The following is a 16,902-nucleotide window of genomic DNA, read 5'->3' as shown; positions in this document are numbered from 1 at the left end:
ATGAAAGTAGACAAAACTTTACAAGGACTGAAACCAGGTACAGAATGCTTTTGTCTGAAGGGAATCTAAACATGGATTGTTTAATGCAGTTTAGTTTAGTCCCAGTGGCCCTTGTTGACCTGGGTCACCTGGCATCTTCACTTGGGAGACAAGTACTCTAACGCTGAGCCATGCTTCCCTTTCCCAACTGCACTACAAATCCATAATCCATAGTTACATCTTGGCTGGTTCACTAACACGCTATTTTTGGAATCAGCCAGTCCTACTCCGGTTGGTCCAGAATGGTGCTGCTCATCCCCTAACTGGTGCCCGTAAGAGGGAGCATATAAATCAAATTTTGGCCTCCTTGTAATGTCTTGAAATGAAGACACTTCTATTTGTTTACAAGTTGTTGAACTCTCTCACCCCACCTTACCTCGCCCCAAATACCTGTGCGCTGTTTCAGTTCTGCAGACCATATGGAGGTGATGAAAAGTAAGCAGAGCCTCAGTGGGGATCGAGTATTTCCATGGTCGGCCTTCCCCTTTGAATTGACTTTCGGTTAAATGTCAGGCAAGCCCCCTTCCTGTCCGATTATAAAACTTGTCTAAACACGCATTTCTGTTCTTTGTCTTTTGACTTAATATGACATTGATCATTGAATTCCTCCATCTTCTAGAGAAGCTTATCCTCGTAAAGGTCGCAGGCCTGCTGGTGCCTATCCCAGCTGTCTATGGGCAGTAGGCAGGGGACACCTTGAACTGGTTGCCAGCTAATCACAGGGCACACAGAGACCAACAACCATTCACACACCCAATCACACCTCAAGACAATTTAGTGTGCAATTCATCTGCCATGCATGTTTTTTTGGGGTGCGGAAGCAGGAATGCCTGGTGAAAACCCATGTGGGCTCGGGGAGAACATGCAAACTCCATACAGGAAGGCCAGAGCAAGACAGATTTGAACTTGGGTCCCTGAACTGTGAGGCGGACGTGCTAACCGCTGCACCACTGAGCGGCCCGATTGTTCAATTTTATTGTATTGTATTTTTTGGGATTTTCTATGCTTAATTCATATTAATTCGGTTTATTTATCATGTATTATTTTGTTTCTAAGTCTATTGGTCAAGGACTCCAGCAAATTAGTTTCTCCTTCCACCACGTCAAGATGACCGTGCGAGCCTTGTGGACAGATTTTTAAGTAAATTAGAAAGTGAACTAAGCTACTTTAGTCTGCAACAACACCAAAACAAAAACATGAGCACCCATGTGCACAGTGAGACGCACCTCACACCAGACTTGTCCTCCTCATGAAAAAAAAAACGTATCTGTCAGCCATGTCATTGACTGGTGATTTTTTCAGTCAACCAGCCTATGTTCCTTTCACAGCCGGGTTAGGCATGGGTTTTAAACAATCCTACATCAAACAAGTTAAATAGGTGATGGACTTATAATGATAATAGATTTTCATCACTTGAAACTTTACTGCAACTGTGGAATACATAAAAGAAATGTACGTCAGATCCTATCGGTAGCACTGAGAGTAGATTATAGTCTAGTGGTTGTGTTTGATCATTTCCTACTTAGAATGCTGTGCACAACTGTCTTGTGTTTGACTGGCACTGAATGAGCCTAGCAGATGTCCTTGGTAAAAATTACATTGCTTTAAGGTGCTGCAATTGTGTGTGAACACAATTGTTAAAATATGAAATGATTGCGACCAGCCAAGTACTCTAAAGTAAGGGGAAAAAAAAAGAATTGGTACGTAGGTTCAAGCATTCCTGTGACTCCAAACAGCATAAACAGAATTTAAATGAGACAGATGGTAATAGAAAGACTTTTCTGAAACTTAATAAACTTAATAATAGAACCGCTATTTTATCTTGCCATTGTATCACACCGTGCTGAACGCACATTTCGCAATACGGTAAAATCCAATATTAAGCGTGAAGTCTGAAGTTTGGTCATTCGTTTTCCATCGAGCCATAATTCAAGAATTTACATTAATCAGAAAACCTAATGATTATCTTTGCCATTCTCTCAGTTGAAAATGTCAGAACATTGTGTTCACTGTTCATTGACCTTTTCCACGCTATCATTGCCAACATACTCCCAGCAGCGCTAATAACCAAATCTCCCACCGTGCTATCAGCAGATTCAAAACAATGAGCCCGTTGCTATACAATGTTGCGCTCAATAGTCTGCTAAAATATGTGTTAGTGACATTATCAGTCTAGAAATTGTGTTTGGATGAAATGAGAGTGTGGCGGAGAGTGAGAAGAAGGTCTGCATCAAGGATGTAGGGACCTCTCGGGGCTATTTGTGCAACTGCGTAATGGAAGGTCTTAAGCCAAGACATTCCATACATGTAAATTAGGTTGTTTTTTTTGAGCTTGTCTTGGCAAAATTGTTCGCCTATAAATTATGGATCCACTCGAAGACACTAGGGCTTGAGTGACTTCAGATTTTGCACTATAAGTTAGCGGGTGACACAGAGATGCTGCGCAACTTCAGGTATTGAACTCGAACTTTATTGCTAGTAAAAGAAAAAACAACTGCTTGGAGCGCATACGTTAGACTGGGGATGCGTTCACTGACCACTTACAACGTGGGAAATCTGAAACATAATTGCAACAAAGAAATAACTTATGGATATGAACGCAAGAAAATATGAGGACTTTAGAAAGATGAGATTTATTCTGTTTTGCTATATTTTTTACATTGTCGCCAAAATGTTGGTGCGTCTTATACACATCAAAAACACCACAATGTAACACCAAAATTAAGGGTGCGTCTTATACACCGGTGTATCTTATATTTGTGGAATTACGGTAGGTTTCTGTGTTCCATGCTAGCGGTTGGTATGTCAATTCAAATAAAGAATAAACCTGCCTTTTTTTACATATAAAGAAATATTATAACAACTGAAAAAAAGGAGCACGTTAAAAACAGTCATCCTTAAACACCAAACAAAAATTATATTCACAGTCATAGTATGGAGTTTTTTTTCATTTCCATCAATCATTTGCAGACCATTTTTAGTTTTGTCCAAACATTTTCATTTTGGTTCAAAACACATCATTGTAGACTGCAAAAGAAAGCTAAAGTTGACTAGTTGTTTCACAAAGTTGCTGAATTTAGGGCCGAATACAATGGAGGGTGCCAGACAGGGCGTGGTAGTCGATTTGTGGACACTTGAAAAATCAGAGTGAATGGGAAACAAATGAGAGAGGACAAGAGGAGACTTGTTCAGCATTCGTTACTGGAAATGATGCTTCCATTTTGCGAAAAGGCACTCAAATGGGCGACTTCCTTTATTGATTGAAGGGCGTTACAGGGATTAAACCCTAACCTTATATTGATCCAGTTCAGTTTGCAAGAACGGGAAAGGAAAAGTGGTGGAAAACCTGAAACTTAATCGGACACAGATTTGAATTTTTAAATACATTATCAGAATACTGTACTTAAATGTATCCTTGCTTCACTTTGTATGCATGAATGAATTGGAAGCAAACATGCTCTAAATTAAATACACCGCAAATTAATTGTGGTGTCAACTATCCATTATGTAAATAACAAGGTGTATTTACAAATAATATCTGACATGCAGCTTGGAGGCAGAAAGGTTTTTCGCAAACAAAATAGCTCAACAGTCAGATAAGTGATGTCCCGCACATTTGTGGATGCTGATGAGCTCGAAAAGAAGATGATGGAATGCAATCCGTCACTCACTCCGAGGTGTTTTATCTAAAGTGCTGCGAGACAGACACACACGAAAAAAGTGCCGCCTTCAGCTTGTTATGAAGGTGCTATTTTGGCAGCTACAATTCAGGGCCAAGTGCAAAATGTCAGAAATTGATGAGAGGTGTCACTGCTAATTGCGAGCCTCAAAGGAACACAGCAAGTATTATTGGGGAAGATGATGATGACGTGTTAAGACGCCGACAAATTATATGTTTACTTCAAATGCATTTAACTTTAGACAATATTTCCAGTTCTGTGTGTACACAATGATTCCCATTTGTCAACAAAAGGCACATCTCTTGGGAATTTAAAGAACACCCAGTTCATCTGTCCAGGGAAGATGTATTTTTCGTTGTAGGCAAGGCTTGCTAGCCAACTGTATGCTATAATGGTACAAACGGGAAATTATTATGACTGAGGATTGCACAAGACAGGCAACTGATTGACAATGGCGCTCATTAGTAACTGGATATAGTGGGGGGAAGCTCCCATGGAAGTGAAGCCTACGGCGGCCATCTTACATTGTCTTTCACCGAGCTCGCTTAACTTGAATATTCTGATTTCTAAAGATTCAAGAGTTTTATTGTCATATGCATTGAAGTACAACACATTGAAATTCTTATTCTGTTCATTCCCCAGGCAGACTACATTCCACAATCGAGCAAAAAATAAAGTAGGCGATGAAACAGGAAAAAACAGTGATAGAGCAATAAAGGCAGTAATAATGAAGTATTGATAAATGAATACTCACATTCTGAGCATATTATGGAGTAGATGGAGTGGGCAAAGCTATATATGTGAGGATGATAGTGCATTATATCATGTAGTGCAAAATGTGATGTATTTAGCAGCTTTCCTCCACTGTGCAGGATTTGTAAGGTACAAGTGTGCATGCAGTGAAGTGACTGGTGATGAGGATTTGTTGGAAATCCGGATGGATCTCCTGTGTTTCCGTATTTATAAAGCGCCTCTACAACAGGGGTACTCAATGCGTTGATTGTGGTCGACCGATCGACCGGCGATGTCATGTTGGTCAACTGTATGACATCGCTCTACATGGGGATGAAAACTTGAAGTGTTTTTACAGAGGAAGCTGCTCATTAGGAGCAAAAGAAGAAGGAGGCGACAAGTTTTAATACATTTTCCCCCACCTGCATCCTCCATTTTCAGTCCAGCTGATCTTAAGATGAATCTAAGTTTGTTTTTATTATGTGTAATTGAAGACTATTGGGATTTTTAAATTCAAAATGTTTTACTTGCTTTACCCCAAAAAATGTTGGCACAGAAACCTTCAATGACCCTTTCATGATTGCAGCAAGAGACTCCAGTGTTTCATCTTCATGCTCGTGTCGGCGCTTCCATGTGACAGCTGATGGATTGAAGTCGGCTCACGCTGATTGGCTGGCTGACTCCCAATGCGTGTCATTATTTGCTTCGAGCTCCATCTAAATTATTTTTTGGCACATCTTGAGTATAGGTGAGTGAATAATACAAAAATAAATGGCTTGTAATTTATACTGTAGTTAAGTGGCAACCTGTGAGGTTTTGAGTTACTTGAACCTGGGATCATATTGCTTGTGGTTTCTCAGAAACTCTATTGTATTGTTGAATAAGAGCATTTTAGAATTTCTACTTTGGGTATTTAAGAGCTTGATTAAAAGTTCCGCACAACCGGTTCTTTCCTGTTGGTTACCCCTCAGTGCACAGAACAATCTTTTTCCCCTTTCCTCTAAAGCCTCGGTTGAAGAAGAAATTAAATGGATGAAGTTCATTCTAAAGTCATTAAAAGCGTTTCAAATTCGAAGCAAGAAAGTGATAAGGAGCCCAACACTTCAGTCTGCTGACAAATCGCCATTCAGTGCTCCCTTTTGTGTTAATACTGAATTCAGGGTGGTATGTTGATAGAAATAAGAGTACTTCAGTAATGGAGATGTAAATTGCTTATAGACTATGCAGTCATCCATATTCTATAACATATGTCTTCATTTGGGTCAGAGGTGAGATGTTGATTAGCATAGCTGACTTAGGAACTGGTCGTCTGCCAATCACAAGGCACATCTAGAAAAAAATTAAAACATCCCTTGGCTAATTTAAAATAAACACAGCATGCATATTTTTTACATGTGTTGTGACCAAAAACTCCACGCGAAACGTGAAAGTCGCTAAGTAAAACCTACCCCCAGGAATTTTCATGCATGTGTATGTGGGTACCAGATGTTTTTAAATGTGAAAAGTACAGTACACATATTTACTTAAATCTTAATTATTAAACCTTATATAGTAACTGTATTATTGTTATTGTTATTATTGTTATTGTTATTATTGTTATCCCTTCCCGTTTCCATCCCTTGTTGGGATCAGGGAGAGCCGCAGTTGCCCTCTGATTAATGATACTCGGGTGGCGAATTAGAGCAGTTGGAGTTGTATCCACTCCTGCCCTCATTGATCAATGCAAATATCATGTCTTGCAAGAAAACTAGATTGGCTGTGCCTCCTCATGGAACTCACACGGTGAGAGTGAGTGCTGCGGAAGGAGCAACAGGACAGCGGGAGGGTTGTAAATCGGTTACCTACATTTCTTTTGTAATAAATTGGAATTTCAAGTGTAAACTCTGCTTTTTATCACATTTGGTCAGCTACAGGCTTTACTTTAATTCGACATCAAAACTCATACGGACATATACAATATGTATATTAAGCGTTTGTGTGTGTGTGTGTGTGTGTGTGTGTGCGTGTGTGTGTGTGTGTGTGTGTGTACATAATAAGGATATAAAGAAGAAGAAAAAGAAAGAAAGTAGCACTGACCAGGATTCAAGGGTAGACAGTGCGGTGATCCCACAAAGGCTGACCCAAAAGAGGGGCAATAAATAGAGTGAGAATAATTGCAGTGATGAGACACAGCTGGATAGAGCGTTCAGTCAGGCAATTATTAAAAGGTCTGGCCAGAGAATGCGTAACACCCAATCAGCCGTTGTTTGACATCTAAAACGAAATTCACAGCTAAAATGAACGGTCGAGATTTCAACTTTATTTTTTCCAAACAACGGTTAAAAAATGTGTCTTTTAGGATACTTTTTGACAGGATTTAGGATTCCTATCGCTCTTTTCTCATTCATCAAATCGAGCCGCAGAATATCTGATAAAAGCCAATAATAACAGTGTGAAGAACATATGAAGATGGTTCATCAGTAGGCTCGATATTGATTGACATCACCCTGATCAATCTGATACTACTGCAAATGAGATTAAGATAGATTTTGATCATTATCATCTTATTACAGTTTCCGCTCTTCATTTTATCTACTCGCCTCCAAGCCGCCCCCCAAATAATCATATTTTAAAAGATTAAGAAAACTCTAGGTGGATATATGGAACCGAAAGTACAAAGGGTTCGCTGTATATATATGGAATTTTTAAGCATTATTAGGGTTATAGTATGCCAGAAATAATCAAATAAATTGATCAGACTGGATTGAAAATTGATTTGGGCTCCACAAGTGTCTGCACCTTAAGAAAAATATACTGTGTGAGGCATTCTACATAACTAAGCCACATTATAATAGGAGATTTATTCATTTTCATAAAACTTTCAACTGATTCTTCTACAAAAGACACATTTTCTCTGGACCGTTTCATTGCAACTCCCCCTCCCCGAATCCCCGAAGCAGGCAAGAGGATTTGTACCTCATTTGTATGAGATTTCTGCCATCAGTCTGGCACAGACATGAATACTGTCCTTTTTATCCCAAGGACAAACAGAAAAGACATTTCAGTCAGATGATTAAATTGAAATGTTTCTTGTCTAATCTATTTATAGCCAATACCCAAGATACTGTGATTGCCTTAAAACACAAAGGTGCACTTAAATGACTGAGGTTTCTAAAGTTAAGTAATTATATTCTGTATTCACCCTTTAAAGTAGCATCGTAGAGAATTTAGAATTGTCGTTTACTGGTGTTACATGAATGCAGCACATACACTACGGTGTTACAGAGCAAGAGAGCGACCTAATACAAATACAGTTTGCCATTGGTTTCAGTCCATAAAAGCGCAGAACGTACAAAACTTGGGCAAACATGTCAATACCGTTATTTTCCCCAGGCTTCTGCGGACATAGAGAAAATGAAAAAACAACTTTGCCAGTCAAGTAGAATGCAGGACAGTGATCCTGGCACACCAAGATTAACAACAGGAAATAACCATCCGCAATACAAGGAAACCACAGGCAAAGGTACATTTTTGTTGTTTCACAATGTCTTTCTTGGCGTTTTCATTTACGATGGTGGAGGAGTTGGCGACATTAAGGCCAGGTAGAAGGCCTGTTTTGTACACGACTAAGGTGATGCAACCCAGTAATGCATCAGCGTGCTTCTGTATATGATGTCTTCAGCTAGGGTGCCATAAACTATGGTATTATGAGCGATATTTATTCGTGTCGGACTAAGTACCACATCATTGAAGTCCTAAGTGTGAAATGCATGGACCGTCACTGGAAAATAATGATCCAAAAACAGAGCATTTTCTTGAAAAAACTCTGGTGCCTAAAGGGTTAAAACATCTCACATAAAGACCGTTGAGGGAGCAGAAGAGAGGGGGCAGATATTGTTTTTGGCAGCAAATGCAGTCATCAAGACTTTTTGTTTGCTGGAACAAAAGGTCAGTGGCCTCAAAAAAAAAAAAAAAAAAATACAACAAGACATGTTTATTGAGCATGTCAGTGTGGCATCCTAAGACACTAAATGCTCCAGTGCTTCATACAACAAGCTAGAGACGTAACAAAACAGCATGCCATGGGCCTTGAAAGTACAACGCATACATTTTACCATCTTCATTGACACAATCTCATTTAACTTCAACCAGCGCGCCCATCACAACATAAATATTTCACAAGATGTGCTTTACAGACCTAGCAACATTTCATGAGAGCAACTCCTCACAGTAAGCGGTGGCACTGAGGCAAAAATGAATCCACTGGCCAAATAGAGCCTGTAAAAAAAATAAATAAAAGGTACCCACCTGAATATTGATGTGATTCATCAACTCACAAAACGAGCAGTGTCCCCAACGTACAACACCAATGTAACATGTTGATTAAAAACGGAAAGATTGATTGACAAAATTCTTCAGCCTATGTTCAATTTAGATACAAAACAATGACAAGACATTTGATGTTTACACAGATAAAAATGACCATATTTTCTGCACTGGAAGCCTTCAATTTTCCCAAAAGCTGACAGGAAAAATTAAAATATTTTTAAATCAACAAAACAATATATTTGAAGGTTTTTGGTTGCGATTTGATTTAAAAAATATAAATGTAATATTTCATTATATCTTAATAATATTCTTTTTAAACTCTTGATGTGTCTTGGTATTGTCCAAACAGTCTTTGCATGTCAAGAAGTACTTTTTCTTTTTTTTTTAACCTTTCCACAAATCATTTTTATGCTTAATTTTTGATTGCTTTGTTGACATTCCCTATAGTGCAGCTCCATCTAGTGGATTCATATTGCAACCCCAGCCACTACTGTAGCTTCTATTCTATGCGCCTTATAATGCAGTGCATCTCATATATAAAAATAGTCTTGAAATAGGATATTCATTGAAGATGCACCTTATAATCCAGTGCGCCTTATAGTGAAAAATATGGAAAAAATGATATTTGATTTTGCATGTATTCCATTGTTTTGAATTCAATTCCTACTCCGTGCTCCTTCATAATGCACCACGTATTCTCAATGGAAGACAGGTCTGGTCTACTCACACTCTTTTACTGACAAGGCACACTGTTTTAACACGTGAACGGCATATTCTCTAAGTATTATGGATTGTAGATCAGATGGATCAGAGGATCCCTAAATTCCTTGCAATTAAATGGTAAACAATGCTGTTCTTAAACTGTTGGAATATTTTTTCAAGCAAAGTGGTGATCCTCACCCCGTCTTTGCTTGTGAAAGACTGAAACTTTTGGGGATGCTCCTTTTATATTGTATCATGACATTGATTCATTTCCAATTAACCTGTTCGCCAGTGGAATGTTCCAAAGAGGTGTTCCTTTGAGCATTCATCAACTTTGTCTTTTGTTGCCCCAGCCACAGATTTTTTTGAAACATGTTGCAGGCATCCATGTGAAAATGTTCAAATATTTGCACGAAACCAATACAGTTTATCATTTTCAACATTAGATATCTTTCACTTGTAGTCCATTCAGATGAATATAATGTAAGTTGAAGATATTTAGCAAATAAGTTTACTCTGTTTTTGTTTCCACTTTACACAACGCCCCAACTTCATAGGTATTGGGCTTGCATAGGAGGAGTCAAATCAGCAGGTGGCTATGAAAACTTCACTTGGATTCACATAAATCAAATTAAATCAGCAGGTGAACTAAAATGTTCACAGTAAATATGACCTGCAATATTTGGTGGCGTGGCGAGAGCTGAAGGAACAGCTGTTGGGTCCACATGGTGGTAATTGGATAAAACTCCCAGACAGGAGGCAAAGAGAGCAAAAACTGAATCCACAATCAAATACATTTTTACACACGGGGACACAAAATACCAACTTGGTGTGAGAGAAATGACCTCGACCCCATGGGGCTTTTTGCAGCGGGCTAAGAGCTGGTCGTACAAAGTAAATATCGGTGATCTTCACCAAATGGGAAATTCAATTCCAACGAAATCTCATTTGTGGCTTCTTTCTTGCTTAATTGATACACTTATTCTCAATTACTTCAGACACCTCGTTCAGTTTTCCTTGCCAGTTTTAAAACGATGAAACCACATAAGCGCAGGGCAAACATGCAAACATTGACAGCTGTGCTTCCCTCCAGTCAATTTTCCTCATTTAAACTTCCCAGAGTCTGCAGACCAGCTCATAAAACTCACTGGAAGGAAATCCAGTACTTGCGCTCTAGACCAGTGGTTCTCAACCTTTCCCTCCAATGATGTGCCCCTTGTGAAATATTTTTATAGCCAAAGACCCACTAATGCAGAGGTCTCAAACATGTGACCCGTGAGCCGGTTCAGGCTCGCAAATGGGTTTAATAGCGAGATGATTTTATCATGAAGAGTATAGAAATGAGATGATTTTCTTCAATTAAAACAATGTTTTATGGTTAAAATAGTGAGTGTTGTGCTTGTAAATGTTGGACCATATTGAAAAAAAATGATACATTTGAAGTTGTCATTTCAAAGTGATGTAAATATCAATTTTGGAACAAATTTGGATCGATAGCTGTCGTAGGACTGTGCAGAATAATCCGCGCAGCGATAAAATTCACAGTAATAATAATTATTGGAATCATAAAATAAAGTTGAATGTAAAGTACTGTATTGACACCAAACAATTGGTATCGATCTTTTTGAATTATTTATTTGTTGCTGGCCCGCCATGCTATACTATGGCTACAGTCATTTGGATTTTCCATAAAGTTTAATAATAGTTTGGAACACATGTTATTGATTTTTAATTGTTTTTACTTCCGGTTTAGTCTAGTCCTGCTTTGATTTCAGTCTCCAGTCTGCCTCTCCATATTTTCCATTTTTTTAATTATTGCTAATTGTGGAAAATTAATATTATGGCACTGTTAAGAACTCAACAATAAAGTTTAATTTTGGTGAAAAAAACGCTATGAATGGGGCAAATGGTTTAAAATACAATCATGTTTTATTAACCTAAAAGTCCTCAGTGTTGGTATCTGCAACACTGTACTGGCACCAGTATTTGCTTGGTATTGATCGATAACAAAATTTCAAGTATCGCACAGCTCTAATCTCTTCAGAAGATAGATCATGTCAGAGTCATATAAATCTTGAAATAAAGGAAAGTTCCAGTTAATTCACTCTTAATTTGAAAAGAAGGTAGCGTTTTTGTCATTAAATTATATTTGCTGATACCTAAAAAAACCATGGTAAAATCTCACGTACCCCCTAAAGTCCTTTCTCTCATTTGAGAACCACTGCCTAATTCTCTCATCATTTCCTTCCTTTTTAAAATTGCTTCCATTAGAACAACTTTATCTCCAACTGAAGATTGTCTAGACTCAGAGAATATACTGGAGCTTCACAACTCCAAAGGATCACCTCGCCACCAATAAATGACACTTTACAATCGGGATTTCAACTCTTAAACACTCAATGAACCTTCCTCTCCTCTGACACAATCAATAACTTCAACCTCCAAGTCCTCACCAATCTCTGAACTGCCCACTCCATAAAAACACTGAGAGACATCAACGCACACCCCAATGTCCCCATTCCCCAAGGTTGAGTTCATGTCACTCTCGTCTTCATTCAGCGATTTGCCCCAATGCTCAGATAATCCGCCGTCATGGCGTCAACTTCCTTTCTTTCACCCGGGATATTCTCCACAACACCAATCCCCTCTGCTGCTCACTTGACCTTGTCAAAACTCATCTCCGGAACAAGATCCACACTTTCCTCAAACTCTATTGGGATGAATCAGAAATCAGTGCACAAAAAGAAACCACTGCCTCACCTTTGACTGCGATGGCTTCAGTGGATCCATCTCCTCTCACAAACGAAATGCAGGTCTAATTCCAATACCCACATCCATGTCTTCACCTCCCGTCTGGACTACTGCAACAGTCTACCTTCAAAAAACATAAAAATCTCCAATTCACCCAGAACTCTGCCGTACACTTAGTCGTGCAGGGATCCATGATCCCCTGGCTCCTCATCCCTCAGAGAATCAATTTCAAAATCCTCCTCCTGACCCAAAAAGCTCTCCATAACGTGACCCCGCCCAACCTGAATGAGCTTCTCCATCAACGCACACCCGCTCCTGTCTCCTCGCATCAGGACCAAGCACAAATCTTTCAAAGGACGCTGCTTCTTCAATTGCTGCGCCTACACTTTGGAAACTAAAAGAATCCACCCATGACTCCTCATTTACCTCCACTTTGAAAAAAAAGCTTTCAAGACTCATCTATTCACTGCTGCTTTCACACACAATATTTTCGGGCTCCTTCTAAAAATCACATTCTTCTGCAGTCGGTATACAAACGCTCTCCAGCTTATGAACAAGTTACATTCCGAACGGCCGTTTGTTCGGTGAAATTGTAAGTTGTTGAAGTAAAAAACAAAGAACGATCAAACACAAGATTTCACTGACGAAGTCCAAACACTCAGGTAAACACACGACGAAATGGGCTGAGGGGAGTGATTTGGTGTGGAAGGTTTGTTTACAAAGGCAGTGCTGTGCGTTTGTATCAGCGGCAAAAAGACAAAATACATAGAAAAGGCACTTAGTGCAAAATCGAATTTACACAAAACTCTGTTCTTATCTCCAAATGTTCGTAAAACAAAAGTTTATGGAGCTGCTGTATTGTCCTCGAGGTTCCTGAAAACTACTATGTAAATTATTACCGTAATTCCCCAAATATAGGATGCACCTTGTATAGGACGCACCCTTAAATTTAGGGCCAAATTCTGAAATTTTCTGTTACCGAGTATAAAACACACCGACAGTTTGGCAACAATGTAAAACTACAGCAAAACTGAATAAATATCACGTTTGTAAATTCTTCGTGCTTTCTCATGTTCATATCCATAAGTTTTATTTTGTTGTGAGTTAAGAGCTTTTCCTTTTCCTCACGACGCAGCTTGAGATCATTTTACCATAAATATAAGATCTTGCGCACCAACCGTGTTTCACCAAGTTTATGATTGTGTCTGTATGCCAAAAAAACACAATTAATAAACAAGTCAAATGGAATACCTTTCCTTGTTCTCTAAGCGGAGCACTTGGTTGACAAAAAAAATCAAATCTTTAAATTACCGTTCAGGACGCACTCATACGTTCGGCATACATTTTTGTGAAAACAAAGTGTGTCTTATAACTGGAGAATTTCGATATTTCTCTTATGGTAATTATTATTACTAACACAAAAATGGTCCCTTCGACAAAGAGTGCAGTACCCAGAACCTTTTTCTCGTGTGGTACCCAACAGAGAGCTCTCCATGATTATGACGATAATACGTCTCATTATTCTGCAAAACTTGCAGCAGTGAAGTTTTACCTTATTAAACGGACAACGTTCACTGTGCATCACCTTCTCAAAAGTGTTCACCACACACTGGGGCAATTAAGACCGAAAGAAAGCCCAAGCATGTTTTAAGCCATAAAGGCTTTTAATGGGTTCAGGTAATTGGATTTACAGAAAGGAAATTAAAGCTGAAAAAGTACCATTTGAGGGAAATGTATGATTGGGTAAACTGTAAAACCTTCTGCTGTGATTATTACTCGTAGGTGGGTTGAATTTCGATTGTGACAGAAGCGACGCATCAGCAGAGAGCTGTGCCTGACCTTCCCTGCTGTTGAGCGCATTACACTTCAATTAACGACAACGGCCTGCTGAGAGCAGAAGGGGCAGCTGCTGGGTCCACGTGGTGGTAATTCAATGAAAGTCTCAGACAGGGTGCAAAGTGAGGAAAAAACTTGAGCCGCAATCAAACAGACCTAAGAGGACACAATACATCAGCTTCTATGTGCCTTCGAAATAATGAGTGAGTGCCATGACCTGAACAGCATGGAGCAATAATTCAAACAATGTAATTCGATTCCGTGCTTCAAAATTGAATTTGGAGGCTTTTCGGTAAAATAGGTATTGATTATTCATGATTATAGAAAGTCATTTCAGTTGTATTCACCCCTTTTAAATTGTGCTATCTAAATATTTGACAGATTTTGGACACATGATTAAGTTTTATGAGAGAGACAAAATATTAAAACCAGCTAAAGTGTGTTAGAGCGTGCAACCACAACAATTATTACGTTAATGCCAAAAAATTGCCAATTAAATGCACAGAAGCTTTCGCCCAATAAAAAGACATCAAAATAAATAAATTACAGGACAAAAAGTTGTGTTGTACATTGGTCTGTCAAATTTAAAGCATCAGCTTTGAAGGTTTAATCAAATTTTATTGTGTTAAAAAAATAACTCGGTTTTATTTACTTCCTGTGTCAGCTGAGTGCTAACTTTGTAATCACACTGAGAGAAGGGCCGGTAAATTTTGGCTTTAAAAATGATCGATGGCTTTTTCAAATTTTCTTTCAAAAAATATGCAATTTGCAAATTTATTGTTAAAGTCTAGTAGTTACACATATTTGGCATAGCATCTGCTAAGTTACCTCTTCGGGGTGTCATGGGGGTCTGCAGATCGTTTATCCTAAAATTACGGGTGCATCCTTTACACAGGTGCATCCCATATTTGGGGAATTAAGATTTTTCTCAAGTAAGTATTTAATTTCTTTCAATTAATTAGTAATAAATAGTTAGACAGCACTCATTTTACAACAAAACTTAATCATATATTCAATTGGATATGTACCTGTAGATGGGAGCTAAATCTTGTTTTTTTTAAAAAAAAATGCAAACTGTACGCACTCACTTTTTAAATTCTCAGATACGTATGAAATTGAGAACATTGTTAAGTGGACTATTGTTGTAATAACACAAAATGTATATTGTGTGTACTGTATTTTGACAACTTGGCCGGCTGTTTCTGGTTTGCTTGATACTAGAAAATTAAGTGTGCGCAGGGCGTTCCTTGCCGCAACACTTCTAAAAAAGCACCCGCATCTGTCAGCCAATCGGATGACTGTGATGTCATCGACTTGCTGGAAGCTTGGAAGCGTTTCTGAGGCACGGTCCCTTTGTAAAAGCATTGCCTTGAGAATGCAAAATAGGAAAGCGGTCGCATAAGCCGTAACAACACCGTGATTGTACAATACCAAGGACAGGATAACAAGTTTTGTGTATTTAAAATGATTTGTGTAAAATTTACTCTGTGGCAAATGTCAAAAATATTTTCGAAAAAGAGCCCTATAAACGACACACGCAGTATGCGTACAATGTGAAGTCGTGTGAAAAATGAAAGCTGAAAGCCGATAATTAAACATAAGGTGGTTGTTTTTTTCCACAATAGACACCCATCTGCCACAGACATTTTTTTTTCACCAAAAAAAAAAGTCACCTTGAAACTTTAAGCTTGTGATGCAAAACCCAATCCTGACAACATCATTAACATGAAAAATGTGCAACCATACATTTGTGCCGACAAGATTAAAGCCCCTAACAATGCCCAGACCTTATCTGAAAACTTTAGCAGCGGTGTAATTACATGGGCAGCAGCCAGCCTTCAACAACACTCTTGGCCTGATTGGATCTCACCTTGACTTGACCTACTTGACCCCAGGCGACTCAAACAACTCCGCACATCAAGACAAGAAACAATGCATTAGTTAATCAGCTGATAAAGACTTCAGATAAAAATGTCCTATTACACTTAGAAATAACTCCTTTTTATTGTTTCCCGCCGCATTCGATTCTTGTAGGACACGGTGATCTTTTTTTCCTCGCAAATTCCTTTCAAAACTTCGCAGAACTTTTTCAGCTCACTGACAACGGATTGTGAGCATGATCGTTGAACAAATGTGAAGTGTTTTTTTTTTTTTTTCCCGAATCCTGACAATATTTTAGTATTATGACTAAAGGCAGGATGACTGCCATCATTTTCTTTACTTTGCAATGGTTACATTCTGCAACTCGATTATCATGGACCGAAAAATCCGCAAAAAGTTGGTAAGAGTACTGGTGTTGCAAAAACGTACCTAATGAAAAGATAATCATTTGTGATAATCGATTAATCATTTAGAGATTGCTCAAACCCAAAGCGATTCTGCTTTAGTAAAGAATTAACATGCTCTCATTGATTAGATGCAATGATTATCATTGTATTAACGTAACTCCCGCTCGTAACGTAACGTAACGTAACGTAACACCCCCCTTGCAACTTGTAAAAACGTGAAAACAGCAAAAGTAAGCGTGCTGTATATTTACAGTATATATTCATGCAATATACGTAATGGTGTTGATTTGAAACGAGATCAATTCAAACGCTGTCATACTGAAGCATTCGAGCCTAAATTGTGAAAACATAAATTGAGACCCATTCAGATGACTGTTTTAGCTTCAGAGGATTTTCTAGCATCTGACTCATCTAAATGTCAACAACCAAATACAATTGGATATTGAGTATTTATGTTAAACCTTTGCTACTGTAACATTTAGATAAGCACAGTTGAATAGGTAAGCAGATGCTCGGAGTAGCATCTGTTAAACAATGGTGCCATATTTCTCCGTGTTCAGTCAGCA

This window comes from Hippichthys cyanospilos, chromosome 5, assembly GCF_059441005.1.
Source record: "Hippichthys cyanospilos isolate Australia breed blue-spotted pipefish chromosome 5, RoL_Hcya_1.0, whole genome shotgun sequence".
Classification (NCBI taxonomy): domain Eukaryota; kingdom Metazoa; phylum Chordata; class Actinopteri; order Syngnathiformes; family Syngnathidae; genus Hippichthys; species Hippichthys cyanospilos.
This window is presented reverse-complemented; position numbering follows the sequence as displayed.